An 8,321-nucleotide genomic window follows, 5' to 3' on the forward strand; every position below is an offset into this window, starting at 1 on the left:
ATGGATGATCAAGACTTTTAAAGTCCTTCATGAAATCTGGGTTGGGATGATGGTCTATAAATAGTCCTATTTTGTGTTAAAAAAAAAAAAACAAATCAAAACCAAGAAATAAAACACTCAGACCCTACAGACCTTTGAACTGTTTCCTCTTTGCCATCTCTAAAGACACAACAAAGATCATTTCCCCTACCTCCCTTTATCCCTTACCCTGCCTGCACTCAGGCTGCATCACAACCTCATCATCCCCAAACTGCATCTTTCTGAGTCAGCAATCCCTTCCCCATCACCAAATCCAGCACCCGAGGGGCATAATCTTCCCTGTTTATGAGAAGTCCTATCATTCGGTATTGTCCTCTCTTCTCTGGGCTCCTGGAACATCATTCTTTCTAGGTTTTATACTCTCAAAATACAATCTAACTACTTGTCACGTGTCAAGAACTCTGCTAATGACTTTACATACATCCTTATTTAAGCATGACAGCCTCCTTATGCCTATGTTAAGACTGCCCTTCCGTAGAGGAAAGGACACCTGGAGAAGCCTACAGAGAAGTATGGTCGCCATTCTGTCTCTTTGGGAGAGAAGAGTCAGCCCTGACTTACCTCAGGAGATGACAATCTTCAAGATTCAGAGATTTCTCTATTTTAACAAGAATTGCAATAACACAAAAAGATCCATGAAAGCAGGAAATAAAATTCTTGCAAATTGTTTTTGTGTGTGTAAGGTAGCAGGTAAATTTTTCCTTAGGTAATTACAAAATAAGTCAACAATAAAATTATCCTTGTTATCCCTGTTTGACACAGAAGGAAGTTATTATTCAAAGAGATTAGACACCTTGCATCAAAGAAACTTCCTTTAACGGCAAATAGAGACCATCACAGCAAACCACAACTGGACGCAATGCACAGATCAATAGACAGTGGGAATCCCAGCCTAACAGGTACAGTTACACAACAGCTCCTGTATCTGTGGCTCAGGGAACATTGCAGAAGAGAGGGCAGAAAGATGAAGACCCAGGGTACCAGGGAGTCTGCTGTGAAACAGTCTCTCCTGTACATGGCTGCATAAACAAGGCTGGACAAAGGCAACATCAATGGACACACTGCTGTGGAAGGGGGGAATTTCCTTGGGTCCCACCCCTACACAGAGAACTATAAACAGCTAAGAACCCCTGGAAGAAGGCAAATTAGCCTCTCCCAGGGAAGAGTCCCTGCCTCATTGTCCAATGCAGAGGGGTCAGCCCCGAACAATAGAAATGGAGTCAGCATGTTGTAGTTTTATCCATGTGTGCGTACATTCATATTTTCCTCTCTACAGATATGTATCAATAATAACCAAAGAAAAAGAGGCTATCAACTTGAGGAGGGTTGAGAGGGGTTCAGCAGGAAACCCATGAGGAAGGTTGTGAGAGGAGGGGAAGAAAGGGAGATGAGAAAGTGATGTCATTCTATTTCAATTTTTAAAATGTGTGTGGTGGGGGTTCAAGACAGGGTTTCTCTGTGTAACCTTGACTGTCATGAAACTGACTAGGCTGGCAAACTCAAATATCTGCCCACTTCTGGCTCCCAAGTGCTGGGAGTGAAAGCATTTTCAACCATCACCTAGCAAAAAAAAAAAAATGTTCAATAAAACTTTTAAAAGAAAAAAAAGATTTCTCAAATCACAGAATTTCTTATTTTGAGGGGAGAGGGTTGGTTTGTTTGATTGCTGGCTTTTATTGTCTGTTTGCTTTGCCTTTTATGTAGGCACCACTAGTGTCAGTCATAGAATTCCCTTCTTTTCTCTCATGCTTTAGCTCGTGCATGTGAACGTGCATGCACACGGGCACACGCACAGAGTCATCTCTTCCCTCCTTTCTTCTCTGAGTATTTTATTTAGGAAGGACCTAAACCATGCACACATGTGGCTTCTAACTCCAAGTGTGTATCACCTGCCTCTTCTTGGTTCCAAACCATTTATTTTAGTGAGTGCCTGCTTCCGTATTCTAAAGGAAAAGATAATGAGGATAGCCATCTATCTGTCTTCTGAGGCACAGCACATCTTCTCCCTCTGTCCTCATTGCTGCCACCACCAGTACAAAGTGTGACAGTTGTTTTAATTCTGGACCATCTCCTTCTTTCTCTCCTCTGTTGTTGTAAAATTATTTTTAAAAAATGCTGTCTTTTATCCCGCACTAGATCCGGCACTGTAGTGCCCCAAGACGTCTGTTAGACATCTTCATCTCAGTCAGCAAAGTGTCTCACCAGCTCTGCTCCATCCCTTATCACACTGCCAATGGCTACTCTCTGGGCCTGGCAACAATCTTTCTACTCATCTAGTTCCCAAGGCAGGTTGCCATCACGCCAGACATACACATCCCAATTTCATGGCGGGCTAGTGTGTCTAGCCACCACACACTCTCTTGAACTTAAATCTCCATATGAAAGAACACACAACACAATGACCTCTGATCCAATTCATAATATATAATTTGCTCATCTAGACATACAAAGCCCTGTACACATCCATCCCTTAAGAATATTCATAACAACCTGTAACTGTGCCAGAGAGGAATCTTAACATCTGCTTCCATGCTCTCTCTGCTGCTTTCTCTCCTCCCTTGTTTCAGTCTCCTCCTCTCTAAAACTTTTCTCCCGCCCATCCTTCCTTCTCGTCCAATGACAGGCCTCATTCTATCTTGTACCTGCCTACATTGTATAATGACATCATCCTACACTCCTCAATGCAACCCTGGTTCTTTCCTCTCCAGCAGCACTGCTCTCATTTGTCCCCTCCTCCTGAATCGCTTTCCTCTATATTTGAGGCAGGATCACTCTTTGTAGCTGCCAGGGCCTAGAACTCATGATGGAAACCAGACTTACCTCAAACTCACAGAGATCTGTCCACTGCTGCTTCCCAAGTGCTGGGATCAAAGGTATATGTCACCATCACACACCTAGCTCACGTCTGTCAATAGATTCTTGCTTGCTTGCTTGCTTGCTTTGAGACACAAACTTGCTCTGTATATCAACCTGGCCTCAAATTTGCAATGGTCCTCCTTCTTCTGCCTTCTGTCTCCTGAGCCAGCACCAGCACTTTCTACCTTTTCTTGCCAAGATTCCCCAAGCAGGAAGGGATTCATTTCACCCAACAACCCCAACTTCCAAACCCCAGAGGGTCCAGTTCATGGGTAAGGACAAAAAGGAACAAAATGGAGCAGCCCCTCCCCGCCACAAAACACCAGTTAAGGTCTCCCTGTGTTCCACACTGCATGCCTGACATGCACACCCATGTGGTACCACCTTGAGCCTCAGACTCTGAAGCAACATAGCTGCTTGATTTCCCATCTCCAGCCCTTCCACTCTTCATTGGCCAGTCACTCTGGTCTGTGCAGAGTTCACCCTTCTTCCAGCCTAGAAAACATCCCAAAGAGTGGTCCTTTGAGTCACAGGAGTCACAGGAGCCTTTTCCTGATCTAAGAGTCCCCAAATGCCATCCTTGCTAAAAAAAAAATCTCACCTCAGTCATCCATTGGTCCATGGGAAGACAGAACACAGAAATTCCACCCAACTGCACTGGCCAGGGCAATTTCTCAGTGTAAAACTAATGTTGGGGACAGGCCACGTTCATTGGAACCAACTTTCTTCTTGGGTTATAAGAGAAGGCCTTCCAAACCCCAGAGGGCCCAGTTCATGGGTAAGGACAAAAAGGAACAAAATGGAGCAGCCCCTCCCCCCCACAAAACACATACACAGTACACAGAGCATGCTCACAAAGGCCCCTTCTCTTAGGGCATTTGCTCATCAGTGGTGTGCCTGTGTCCTTGACTTCAGCCATTCACTTTTAGTCTTTCGTATTTTACAGTCACGAATACAAAGCAAGGCAAGAATAGAAGACTTGACTGTATTTCTCTTTGGGGAGCAGCAAAAGAAAATGCTAGAGTTTCCCAAAAAGCGATCAGAAATATTGCTACATGGAGAATCTATGACGGATAAGAAACCCTTAACCTCTTTAACATCCAGACTCAGAAGCTGGTATTGTAGAGTCTCAGTTTCTTCCTCCGTGAACAGGTGGTTGAATGGAAGCTGTGGTTTTCTACTGCAGCCCAGCAGAGTAAGAGGATCTTCCTCTATACACAGACAGGCCAGGAAAAACATCTTACTTCAAAATCTGAAATGTTATCAAACATGGACCTCAAGTCAGGTGCAGCCGCCCATCCTTAATAAATTAGTCAATAAAAAGAGCCAAATTAAAGGTGGGAAGCAGAACGCAGAGATTTAGTCAATGAGGTCACATTGGGAAGCAGGGCAAAGAGATACAGAGACACCCCCTCCCCAGTTCCTCTTAGCCTTTAGGGCCCTGAAATAAGATTAAAACTTGAAGAGAGCCAAGGATAGGCACATCTAAGCCATCTAGGTCCAGGTGTGGTCCTGAGCACCACTGACCAGCCTGTCATTATCTGGGCCCCAGTCTCATCCTCTAAGGTGGTCTGACAGTGTTATCTATCTGCAGTCACTTTCTGGAAAACAAGTGCCTCCTGTGGGTGGTACCTTTTCCTTCTCCCAGCATGAGGAGACTCCTAGAGAAATGCCCATTCTCTTTGGAGTCTGTTATTTTAATAGCCTGACAGCCAGATTGAAAGATAAATGTTACAGATATGAGTTTCTAACAGCCTCTCTTTCTCTCTGCATCATTGTAAAGTAGGGATACAGAAAGTCCAACCACTGTAAGCCGGGGCCATCTGTACCTTGCACATTGGAAAGGTGTAAAATGAAGGTGAACAACTGGCCCAGCTGTCCTCTATCCAACTGCCACCATTGACAGCGGAGTCCTAGGTTCCAGGACTGTCCACCCAGGTCTCCAGTTGATCCACAGCATGCCACAGGCAATGCTCACCCAGACTGAGGCTGCGAAGAAAGCAGTGTCTTCCCTCACAGAGGGAGAACAACCATTGGTTCCTGCCTAGCTGGTGCTCAGTGGCCCTCATGGAAAGACCATGGTGAGAATGAATGGTCCAAATGACAGTGAGAGCTACTGTCCCAGGCAGTGGAAACACCCTCCAACCCTCAGAGCTCTCGGGAATCTAAGGAAGCCTTCCTCAGGGCCACAGGGAGGGCCAGGAGAGCAATGAGAACTGAGTCCTACAGACATTTGCCCTGGATTCCCATCTAGAGCGTAGATTCGAATGGACAGATGCTATTCTTGTTCTTAATGTGCTGCTGGGAAGGATCCGCCGGGCTGCCTCAGGCCGGCTCAGTCAACAGTCACTCTGATGAGAAAAGCAGCAGACAAAGGCACAGGCGGAAAAGCCAAATACCTGTCAGGCTTTTTCACACTCCAGCGCTGCCAGAAGGCCTATAAAAATGTCAGTGTCTCTCAGCTGCCGGTGATTACATTACCCTTTGCGTTGGCTGTTGGTAATAAAAAAAAAGAGCAAATATCATTTTTTTTTTGCACTGCTCTGGCCTTCCCCTGGCCTTTTTCAAACAATAATAGACTAAATATAAAGAGACAGAAGCCATTACTTGGCTCTTTAACTAGTGCCAAGGAAAATGAATAATTAAGGAAACATTACTTGGAAGAAATGTACACGGTTGCTTTTAAGTTAGAACCAAATAAGAGCTCTTTAAAAATACATCATTTCCCCTTTATCTTAACACGGCATTCATGCAGTGGCCTCATATATTATTGTTGCTACTGTTTAGATCTTACCAAAGGGGAAAAAGGCTTTTAGTTTCCATTATCCTATTAAAAGTCCCAAGTCAAACAGAAACACAGAGAAGAGGATGGGGGGAGAGGCATGTGAGGGTGTTCTGTTTCTATAGCTTCCTTCAAATCTGGCCTAGCAGCAGTATTTAATTTTGTTCACCTGGGGCAGCCATTCCAAACACCATTCTCCTACTCCCCTTGAACATCTACCTCACTGTGGAAAGTCTAGCTTACTGTGGAATGTATGCTCAGCTCTGTATTTTTAAGTTAAAAATAAGCACACTCAGGTCACCCTATCCAAGCATCAGCAGCCAAATGCATGCTGGGTAAAGCCAGTTCTTGCTGGGTAAGGGCTCACTCAGGCTCCTCGTGTTCTGGCTTGCCCTTCTAATGCCTGCATCACTCTTCGTTTCCTGTTTGGTGGTTTTAGCAAGCAAAGAGAATTAGACAGAGTTTGCAATTATCCCCCAGTGGAATGCCCCCATACACAGCTGCCACCCAGGTAATGATCTAGATATATCAAAGGGGACTGGGCAGGGAGGATGCAAGAGAAGTCTAGGGATTAGAGTAACTGCCAGCCTGTGGCTGTGTGAGCACACTTCTGAGGTTTCTGATATGGCCAGTATTTGTGGCTTTCAAAATCAGAGACTCCCTAAGGTCTGCAGGAATCCAGGTGTGCAACTATCTGTTCGGGTGAGACTACAGTCAGAGAGACGATCTGAACCCTGATACCGACTGACATACTTCACACATGCGATTGCATTTTGAGCAAAGTTCATTAAACATATGATTACATTGAAATGCCTTCGCTATGCTGGGGCCCTAGTCCAATGACTGATGGCCTTGTAATGAGAGGTAGAAACATCGGGATGCATGTATACTGAGAGGGACTGTGTCGAGCCAGCTGCAAGCCAAGAATGGTTTCCTGGAAAATCATCCTGTTGTACCTTGACCTTGAACTTTCAGTTTGGGTGATAAAATAAATTTCACTTGTGTAAACTAGCCAGTCTGTGGTATTTGGTTACAGAATCCCAGGAGACCAACACACTCTGCAGAGATCAATCTTTTGTCCTTTCCTGAAAACAAAGTGGTTTCTGAGGGCATCATAACAAAATACCATAAACCAGGTCACTTAAAGCAACAGAAAGTTAATGTTCCAAAGAGGGCCAAGACCAAAATGTCAGTAGGGCTGGTTCCTTCTGAGGGTCAGAAGGGAGACTTGTTTCTTGCCACTGTCCCCAGCCCCTAATGAGCCACTGGAGACCATGTTTAAGTGTTCCTTAAAGGTTTGCAGATTACCCAACCTCTGTCTTATGTTCTGTATTCTGTGTCCAAATGTTAGTGTTTTATGAAGAGGTCAGTAGAATTGGCCCATTCTTCACAGCCTGCTGCCCCCCTGGAGCAGCCTGCTGGAGATGGAACTCAGGGTCTTGTGAAGGCAACCCCTATACAAAGAGTTTCACTCCTCTTTAGTGTAAGATAAATAAATAAAGCACACACAATAAAATTGTGTGTATTGAAGGCCAGATTTTGTTGGGGATAGGTGGTTGCACACCTATCAAAGTCATTCTCAAAGTCATTCTCTGAGTGTATTATAAGTTCCAGGGCAGCCTGAGACCCTTTCTAAAATGCAATGGAAAAAAAGAAAAGGAAGAAAGGAAAGAAGGAAAGAAGGAAGGAGGGAGGGAAGGAGGGAAGGAGGGAGGAAGGGAGGAAGGAAGGCAGGAAGGAAGGAAGGAAGGAAGGAAGGAAGGAAGGAAGGAAGGAAGGAAGAAAAAAGAGAATTTTGTATCTATTCCGAAGAACAACATGGTGTTTTGCTAGACCATGGAATGACTAAGTCCTGGTTCACTCATCTTTACTTGATCATCTGCAAAGGCTTTATTTCCAAATAAGGCCACATCCATTGACAGTTGGGGTGAGGAGTTCAACCTCATTTGGAGGACCTACTGAAATGGCTTTGTCTCTAATAGGCTGATGCCAGGCAGGCAGCGCTTGTGGGAGAGAGCCAAGAAAGCAGGTCCTCCCTGTTCTAAGCTCTTCCACTCCACTGATTAATGTTTTGGGTTCTTTCATCATCGATTAGGACTTCCTGGGTCCAGAAGAAAGTAAGCTGGAATGTTAGGTATCTCCAGGCGAGCACACCATCCCAGCAGTGCACTTCTTCCAGGGAAGTAGAATGGATACAGGACTTTTGCCTCTGGATGCTCAGATGAAGAAGGGGGTAGGATCTGGTGGGAGGGCTGGAGCTGCAGAGATTCGTGCCTTGTCCATTCATGTGCACACATGGCATACGCTTTTGTTCTGTGGACTGAATCTTGGTACCCAGGGAAGACAATAGTGTTTGCAAGGAGCCTCGAGTGGGTATACATGGTCACATTAGGCTTGAAGCTGAGAAAATCAGAAGACAACGGCAGATGCTTCTGACAAGAACAAGACAGGAACTGAAGGAGAAAGAGGGACAGAGTCTTTAAAAGCCACCTTGACTTGTTCGCCTTGCCCAGAGGTGATTAATTATACATCATCACGGGACAAGGCGCATGTTTTAGAAAGGTTTTTCAGTGAACTACAACCATTTGGGTTTTTATGGAATCAATCCAGGTGATTAAGGAAGAGGCAAGACTTGGGCGAAGAG

The sequence above is a fragment of the Rattus rattus genome, chromosome 9 (genome assembly GCF_011064425.1).
Source record: "Rattus rattus isolate New Zealand chromosome 9, Rrattus_CSIRO_v1, whole genome shotgun sequence".
Lineage (NCBI taxonomy): Eukaryota > Metazoa > Chordata > Mammalia > Rodentia > Muridae > Rattus > Rattus rattus.